The sequence below is a fragment of the Pseudorasbora parva genome, chromosome 1 (genome assembly GCF_024679245.1).
Source record: "Pseudorasbora parva isolate DD20220531a chromosome 1, ASM2467924v1, whole genome shotgun sequence".
NCBI lineage: Eukaryota > Metazoa > Chordata > Actinopteri > Cypriniformes > Gobionidae > Pseudorasbora > Pseudorasbora parva.
The window spans coordinates 15615166-15624060 of NC_090172.1; positions in this window are offsets into that span (position 1 = coordinate 15615166).

An 8895-nucleotide genomic window follows, 5' to 3' on the forward strand; every position below is an offset into this window, starting at 1 on the left:
ACTGGGACACCATACTACCTATCATCACATAATTTTTTCCCCTAATAATTCAATGGCCTGTCGTGAATTATCCTGCTTATACTATGGTTACCACACCTAAAAACATTCAGATTATTTATTTCGAGACATTTGTCAGTTTTTGTCCTTAAATGCTCTTGTATCCAGGAACCCGTTCTTCGTACATCGCTGACTCAGTCAGCCGGATTTGATTGTTGACGACCCATGATCTCGGATTGTTTGGTTCTTCGAAGGTAATCCTGGACTTGCTGTCATATCAGCAGGTCCATAAGCTTAAACCTGCTCGGGAGCAGGCTTATTTCAGTAAACAGGATTAGATTGCATCTTGAGGTGATACTAAAAATCTGTCCCAGCCACTGCTACTTTATTACAAGACTTATATTGGAGTGGCTTGATGCAGTGCAAGAGATGCAGATAATTTGATGTTGATCGTTAAGAAACTTTAATTAATACTGTCACATAACAAATCTGCTTCAAATTGAATTAAAAATGAAATTACGACATTGAAATAAAAATGTGTACAAATATTATAAAATCGTAAATATCATTGGGAATCATGTTCATCAAAAAACATTTCATTTATATAACTTTTATGTTGACTGGTTCTCGCCTACCGGATTGGTGCTTGCAACACTGAGTTATTACAGTTAATGCCACAATGGCTAAGTGGCTAAACGCATCTCGTTGTCGTGTGAGGGACCTGTTCATGTTGGACAGACATTTTAATTGCATTTTGTGTCTGTTAAGAGGTTTTAGCTGGAGGGGGGGGGGGGGGGGGGGGGGGCATTAAGTGTAATAACTCCGTGTTGCAAGCACCAATCCGGTTCATTTTTTTTTCTTTTTTTTTTTCTATAGACTGTACTCACAAAGATATAACGATCAAGATAAATTAAAACATTTGCCGGAGTTGTCCTTTAAATGCTGTGGGAAAGGTTCCTGTGTGAAAAGAAGTGTTGACAATGTGAGTGAGTGCAGGAGTGATTGTAGAAGAAATGGCCTGAAGGAGGTGAGTGGGTATAGGATCAAGTGGACAGGTAGTAGGGTGATTGGAAAGGATGAGTTTAGAAATATCTGCCTCGGAGAGTGGAGAGAAGGATGGAAGCGTGTTCGTGTTAGTTGTTGAGATATATTACTGATCTGCCAACATTGTCGCTATATGATACATCAAAATAAACTGATAACATCACTGTTTTCCCCAGAACGACTGTACAGCCAAATCAAATGTTGTTGCAATATTGTCCTGTTTAACAGTGTGAAGCTGCTTTGAAACAATTGTCATTGTAAAAGTGCTATATAAATTAATTTGATTGATTGATTGATTGAATGATTGATTCATTTATTAATTAATTGATTGATTGATTGATTGATTGATTGATTGATCGATTTTGGAACGAAGAGGACCAGAGGTGTAACCTAAATGTTTCATGACATTACTCTCATCTGTTTAAGAACTTTTCATACACAATAACAAAAAAAAAAAAATATTGAGCTGATTTGATTTGAATCTGCACAATCTGGCTTATACACTTGTATAAGCTCCATATCAATACCTAAAGACCACTGAAACCAGCAGTGTCCCAAATTTCAGGGGCTATATCCTTCGAACGATACAGAAGACCAAGCCTCAGATGTCCACGAAGGTCGAACCGAGTGTGTTTCAACCTGTCTAGACAGAGTAGTTCTCTTGTTGCCTAGCAACTGTGACAGCCGTCATTGAGAAGTAAGCAGTAACGTTTGTACAGGTTTCTGAATATGGTCACTGTGGTCCATTTGTGTACATAAAAAAGAGTATAAACTTTCTATAAAATCACATCTTAGTACGTCAACATCTGAAAAGCTTGAATTTAAATCTGTAATCAAGTGGTTACTGGGATGCCACTCATTCACTCATTCCATTCTTTTTGCGGCCTGAGAAACAAAGGATGCATTTGTAGGCCTCATTCAAAAGAGGTTTCGTATCGGGGCAGCTTCCGTGACGCACTCGGCCTTGAATGCAGCCTCTGAATGGGGCATAGCTAACATTTCATTATTTCGCAAGGTTGATATATCCTGTCGCCCAGAATGAACTGGTATTTTCTTATCAGAAATTGACTAGATGATGAAAAGTTGGTGATGAAAAATATAATGGAAGCACAAGCAGTACAAATGTGTATTTGCTAAATCAATGCTAAACTTTAGTCAACTTTCTCTTCATGTTTACTTTCAAAGAATTTGGAGATGTATGGGTCCTTTACAGATGTTTTGTATTGACACCAACAAAACATGCTACAACACACAACACTAGTAGATGCTGCTGCCGAACACTGTTAAAAGAGACACATAGACTGAGGTAATTCACACATCTCTCTCTCTCTCTCTCTCTCTCTCTCTCTCTCTCTCTCTCTCTCTCTCTCTCTCTCTCTTTCTCTCTCTCTCTCTCTCTCTCTCTCTCTCTCTCAGTGCGCATGCGGGAGTGAGTGGATGCGTGAGTGAGTGAGGGGTGTACGGTGAGAGCGATTTTTCCTTCTTTTCCCCCTTTTTGCTTTGGTTGTTTAAACTAGTTTGTGGGGTTTGAGTTAGAGGGTAGCGGTTTTTGAGGTAAACTGAGGAGTGCAGTCCTCCAGTGAGTGCTGGTTGGCAATGGCGTCCTCTGAACGCCTCAGTTATGATCGGCTTTCCCGCAGGCATGGCATTAAGATCGCACCTGCGATGATTTGTTCGGTGGAAGAGTGCAGTTTGGCGGTCGGAAATGTTGTCGGTCACGACAGCATAATGTCAGCGTCTCGTATGAATAGCGCGGTGGTGATTTTTTTAGATAATATTGAGAAAGTGAACAGCGTGGTGCAAAACGGAATTGTCATACAGGAGACTTTTACGCCAGTAATGCCTTTAGTGCAACCGGCAAAAAAGATCATTTTGTCCAATGTCCCCCCGTTTATAAAAGATGAGTTGTTGATCACAGAGTTGTCCAGGTATGGAAAACTTGTGTCACAGATGAGGAAAGTTCCGTTGGGCTGTAAATCCCCTTTACTTAAACACGTAGTCTCATTCAGGCGACAAGTTTACATGGTATTAAAAAGTGAGGTTGAGGAAATAAATGTGGCTTTTAAATTTAGGTCCGATGGCTTTGACTATGTTGTGTTTGCAAGTTCTGAGACGATGAAATGTTTTAAATGTGGAGGGGAAGGGCACATTAGAAGTTTGTGTCCGACACAGACTGAGGATAGTAATGTAAATACAGCGAATAACGCAGCGGCAGTGACTGTGGAGAATGATGCTTTGAGAACAGAGGAGCATGAACAGGCTGCAGCGGTGAGGGAGACGGCCGAGGCGGAGACGAGTGATGCAGGGAGGGGGGGTGCGGGAACGACACCGAATGTTGCTGACAACACAGTTGATCTGGTGATGGAAGTTAGTGAGGATGGGGTTAGTGAGGAGTATGTGAGTGATGGTGCACTTTTTAAGATGCCCTCTGTTAAGAGGAAAAGGAATAAAACCAAAAAAGGGGATGTAAAGTCAAAACAACTGCCAGAAGAAAAAGACGATGCACATGTTGGATGCAGTACTGCTGAAGACTCTGATAGTGATATTTTGGAAAAAAGGAATAGGCGTAGTGCTTACTCTTTTGGAAAAGTTAGGTCTTTTTTACAAAAAACAAAAAACATGAAAAATGTCCAGGTCACAGAATTTTTCCCAGACCGTAAAATGTTCGTTGACTCTGTAGGGAGTTTAATGCGAGGTGAGGGTGAAGAGCAGTTTACTGTTCAAGAGATATATAGATTAAAGAAATTTGTTGTAAAGTTGAGATCAGAACTTCAAGCGGAGGATGGTTTTGAAACGATATAGTTTTTTCTGCTCCTACATTCTGAAGCTTGTATTAATCCGACTCCTTCTCTCATTTATTTTTTCAATGAGTGTAGTGAGGGTAGGCACTCTTAATATGAATGGGGCACGAGATCCGTATAAAAGAGCACTGTTATTTGAATTAATAAAACAAAAGCAAATAGATGTTGTGTTTATTCAGGAGACACACAGTGATGCTTTAAATGAAATTGATTGGAGAAAAGAATGGGAAGGAGTGTTGCAGTGCTCTCATATGAGTTCTACTAGAGGAGGGGTGGCTGTTTTATTTGCTAAACATTTTACTCCTGCCTCTTTTGAGGTGAAAAAAGAAATTCCTGGTAGACTTATTGCTATACGGGCACAATTTGAAAAATTCAATGTTGAGTTTATCAATGTGTATGCTCCCACTAATGGCGCGGAGAGAGTTTGCTTTTTTAATATTCTTAATGGAGTTCTGCAGAACTGTAATTTGAATGATTATTTGTTTTTAGGCGGTGATTTCAACTGTACAGAAAATTATCTCTTAGATCGAAATCATGCCGAACCTCATGAAGCCTCAGGCCGTGCTCTACGAACAATGATTGAGACTTATAAATTGTGTGATTTATGGAGGCGTTTAAATAAAAATGTTAAACAGTATACATGGACACATACTCGAGAGAATTTAATCTCTTTGGCCAGATTAGATAGATTATACTGTTTTAAACATCATTTTAATGTTGTGAAAAGTTGTGTAATAAGTCCATCTGGTTTTTCTGATCATGCAATTGTTTTATGTAAACTTTTTATAGCGAATATTAAGTCAAAGAGTGCCTACTGGCATTTTAATGTTACTCTTTTGAGTGATTTAAAATTCAAAGAGGTTTTTGTCTTTTTTTGGAAAGAATTCAAGTTAAAAAAAGACTTTTTTGCAAACTTGCGCCAGTGGTGGGATTATGGGAAAGTTGAAATTAGATTGCTATGTCAACAGTATACTTGCAGTGTCTCAAAAAATATAGCACAAAAAATGAAAAAACTTGAAGCTGAAATTGTGGAGCTACAATCATTAATAGAGGTCACTGGGGAGCAGAGTGGTATTGATGCCCTGAAGTCCCGAAAGCTATGTATTGCGGACCTGCTAGGCACGAAGGCAAAGGGAGCTTTGGTCAGGTCACGTTATCAAAACCTTACGCAAATGGATGCCCCGTCTAAATTCTTTTTTAATTTAGAAAGAAAAAATGGCCAGAGTCGATACATTCACTCCCTACGCTCAGAAAATGGGCAAGAGCTGACAGCGCCGTCTGGAATAAGACAGCGGGCTGTGAGGTTCTATAAGGAACTGTATGGGAGTGAATATGAGGAAGATGAAGAAATGTCGGCTAGTTTTTATGCTGGCCTACCAACGCTTCAGGAGAAGTCAAAGGCGGTGCTTGAAAGGCCGTTGTGTGAGAAAGAGCTTTGGAGCGCAATGCAGAGCATGGAGGGCGGTAAAGCGCCTGGCATTGATGGTCTTCCAGTTGAGTTTTACAGAGCCTTTTGGGAGGTGATGGGTGAGGATTTCTTGGGTGTTCTCAATGAGAGCATAGCTGAGGGTTCTCTACCTCTGAGTTGTAGGAGAGCTGTGATTACTCTCCTACCAAAGAAAGGTGATTTGCAAGACATTAAGAATTGGAGACCAGTGAGCTTATTGTGTTCTGATTTGAAAGTCTTTTCTAAGACTCTGGCTAACAGATTGAGAGAGGTTATGGGGCAGGTTATACACCCTGACCAAACGTATTGTGTGCCTAGTAGGTCTATTTTAGATAATATTTCTCTTGTTCGGGATATAATAGAGGTTGCTGGCCTTTTGGGCATCAATGTAGGACTGATTTCCATTGACCAAGAGAAAGCATTCGATCGAGTTGAGCACCAGTACATTTGGAAAACTCTCAGTGCTTTTGGTTTTGGCCCAGGTTTTATTGGAGTAATTAAAGTGCTGTATAGAGATATTGAAAGTATGCTAAAAATCAATGGTGGTTTGAGCGCCCCTTTTAAAGTTAATAGAGGCATTAGGCAGGGATGTGCACTTTCTGGAATGCTGTACTCTTTAGCAATTGAACCTTTGTTAAACAAGTTACGTTCTAAAATAGAAGGTTTAGTGTCACCTCATAACAACTTGCATCATCAGATTTCAGCTTATGCTGATGATGTAATGATTATGGTCAATGGACAGAATGATATAAATACTTTGGTGAAAATTATTGAAGAGTTTGGAAGCATATCTTCTACCAAAATAAACTGGAGTAAAAGCGATGCATTGGTTGTTGGGAGATGGGAGAAAGGTCCACCATTACTACCTGGTGGGTTAATTTGGAAAAAAGGAGGGATCAAATACCTGGGAGTCTTTATCGGTGATACTGTTACGCAAGGAAAAAATTGGATTGGGGTGGTTGAAAAAATCGAGGGTAGATTAAAGAAATGGAAGTGGATACATCCACAACTATCCTTTAGAGGAAGGGTTTTAGTAATTAACAATTTGACTGCCTCATCCTTGTGGCACAGATTGTCATGTGTGGACCCTCCTCCTGGCTTGCTTTCCAGGTTACAAGCAATGTTTGTTAACTTTTTTTGGGATCGAATGCATTGGGTGCCTCAAAGTGTACTTTTTCTGCCTGTGGAAGAAGGCGGCCAAGGATTGGTGCACCTTCCAAGTAGGCTGGCAACTTTTCGATTGCAATTCCTCCAGAGACTATTAACTGGCCCTGAGGATCTGGTATGGAGGAAAACTGCCCAGACTATCCTACGGACCACTGATGGGCTGGGACTTGATAGAACTCTGATGCTTATGGATCATAAACAGCTGAACCTAAAGGACTTACCTTCGTTCTACCGTGGACTTTTTAAACTATGGGGACTTTTTAATTTTACCAGGATTGGAAAGACAGACTCTCTATTCTGGTTGTTAGAGGAGCCGTTGGTCAAAGGATCTCGGTTTGATTTATCAAATGAGTGTTTTCCAGGTCTTACACAAAGGCTATGTGGCTCTAGAATGGTAAAATTAAAAGATTTAATTGATGTTGTAGGACCTGATTTAAGTGATGCTTCTGCTTTGGTCACAGCATTAGGCCAGAGGTCTTCCCGTCAAATTGAGGCAATTTTAAAAACATGGAAGGGAAGATTAACAGAGGAAGAATTAATAATGTTGCAAAATTATGGTAATGGAAGCCTGGTTCCAATTATGAGAGATCCTTTCCCGAGAGTTGTTATTTCACCAGATTTGAGGGGAATGTCCGGGGTTCTGCTGGATTTAAAGGGGTTGCAGGACTTGGAATTGGGTTTGGTTACAGGAAAATTGTTGTATAGATGCTTTGTTAAAATGTTAAACAAAGTGGCATTAAATGAGAAGAAAGATACTGTGTGGCGAGAAAAGTTTGGGTTACAAGAAGATGATAAACCAGTTTGGAGGGTGATGTACAAACCACCATTGAATAAGCAAAGCGGGGATCTGCAGTGGCGTATATTGCATGGAGCTATAGCTATTAATGCCTTTGTGTCTGTTATACATGCGGATGTTGATGATAAATGTGCTTTTTGCGGAGTCAGAGAAACGGTGTTTCATTGTTTTACAGAATGCATTAGATTGGAAATACTTTTTGAGGTATTGAAGGATATGTTTTTAAGATTTCAGGAAAATTTTACATGTAATGTGTTTATTTTGGGTTTGAAATATGGTCAAAAACAGAGAATAAAATGGCAGCTAATCAATTTTATTGTTGGACAAGCTAAGCTTGCAATCTACATCACAAGGAGAAATAGAATGGAGAATAGACATGGTCAGGATGTTGTACTTCTCTTTAAAGCTTTTTTAAAAGCTAGGGTTGGTGTTGAATACAGATATTATAAAGAAATGAATGATATGGAGTCTTTTGAACTCCAGTGGTGTTATAAGAATATCATCTGTACTGTAATTGAAGGAGAACTCATCTTTGACATGTTATTAATTTGAAGTTGGTTGAATAGTTGGTCCAATGAAACTGTTGTGTTAAATAAAGTTTTTTCTAAAAATCAAAATCTCTCTCTCTCTCGTTAGAAGTGAGTGGATGTGAGTGTGGGATCATGTGTTTGACTTGAGTGCTTTTTTCTTCTCTTTTTTCACTTTTTTTCTAGTCTTTTCTATGTTTATTTAAGGAGTTTGTTTATTTTAATGGTGTAGTTTAAGTGGTTAGTTTGTGTTTGCAGCGTTTACAGTCAGAGGGGCCTGTAGGCTACTGGGCGTTGTTTACTACAGTTCATATAGCTTACTCTATTTAAAGGATCAACTCATGAATGGGAAATGAAAGCTGAAAAAAATAGGATTCATGGGATGTTATAACCACGGAGAAATGAATCGAAACGCTTTAGGCGCGTCTCTAACACCAGCCCAGCTGCGTCATGGAGACTAATGCTGCCTATCGGAAATGTGATCATTCCTTGTTTTGCCCTCACATTTTGAAATGTGAGGGCGTTCATGTGCAATTTTTACCTTAGAAACTCATATTAACGATAATTCAGAGAGCACATGAAGGTAGCATAACATTACATTGTTACATTGATTGTGTTTTATGTACTGCGGGCAGATTTTTACACACATGTACAAGCATATGTAACTTTATCCCCAATCTTTAAAATGTTTAGAGTAGAATTTATGTCTTTGTCTTCACTGAAATAGGTATAACAAAATAAAAAAAAGTAATTGACATGTTTAAAATATTTTTATATAATTTTTGGATCCCCTTTTCCCTTTTTAAACAAACACTTTGTTTTGTAATATTGAATGCGATGTTTGTTACTTGTTAATAAATTAAAAAAACATTTAATATAAAAAAATACATTGATTGTGTAAGCTTTTATATACAGTATATTCCAAATTATTATTTACCTTACCTTTTTTGTTTAAATATATCATTCATTCCTTTCTTTCTTCATCATACCTTTTACATATTACATGCTCCACTGTTTCTTTTTCCCCGCAATTTTCACACAGACCAGACTCATGTATTCCTATTAACGATGAAGAATTCAACCCTGTGTGTCCAAGTCTCATCCTAGTAATTATTA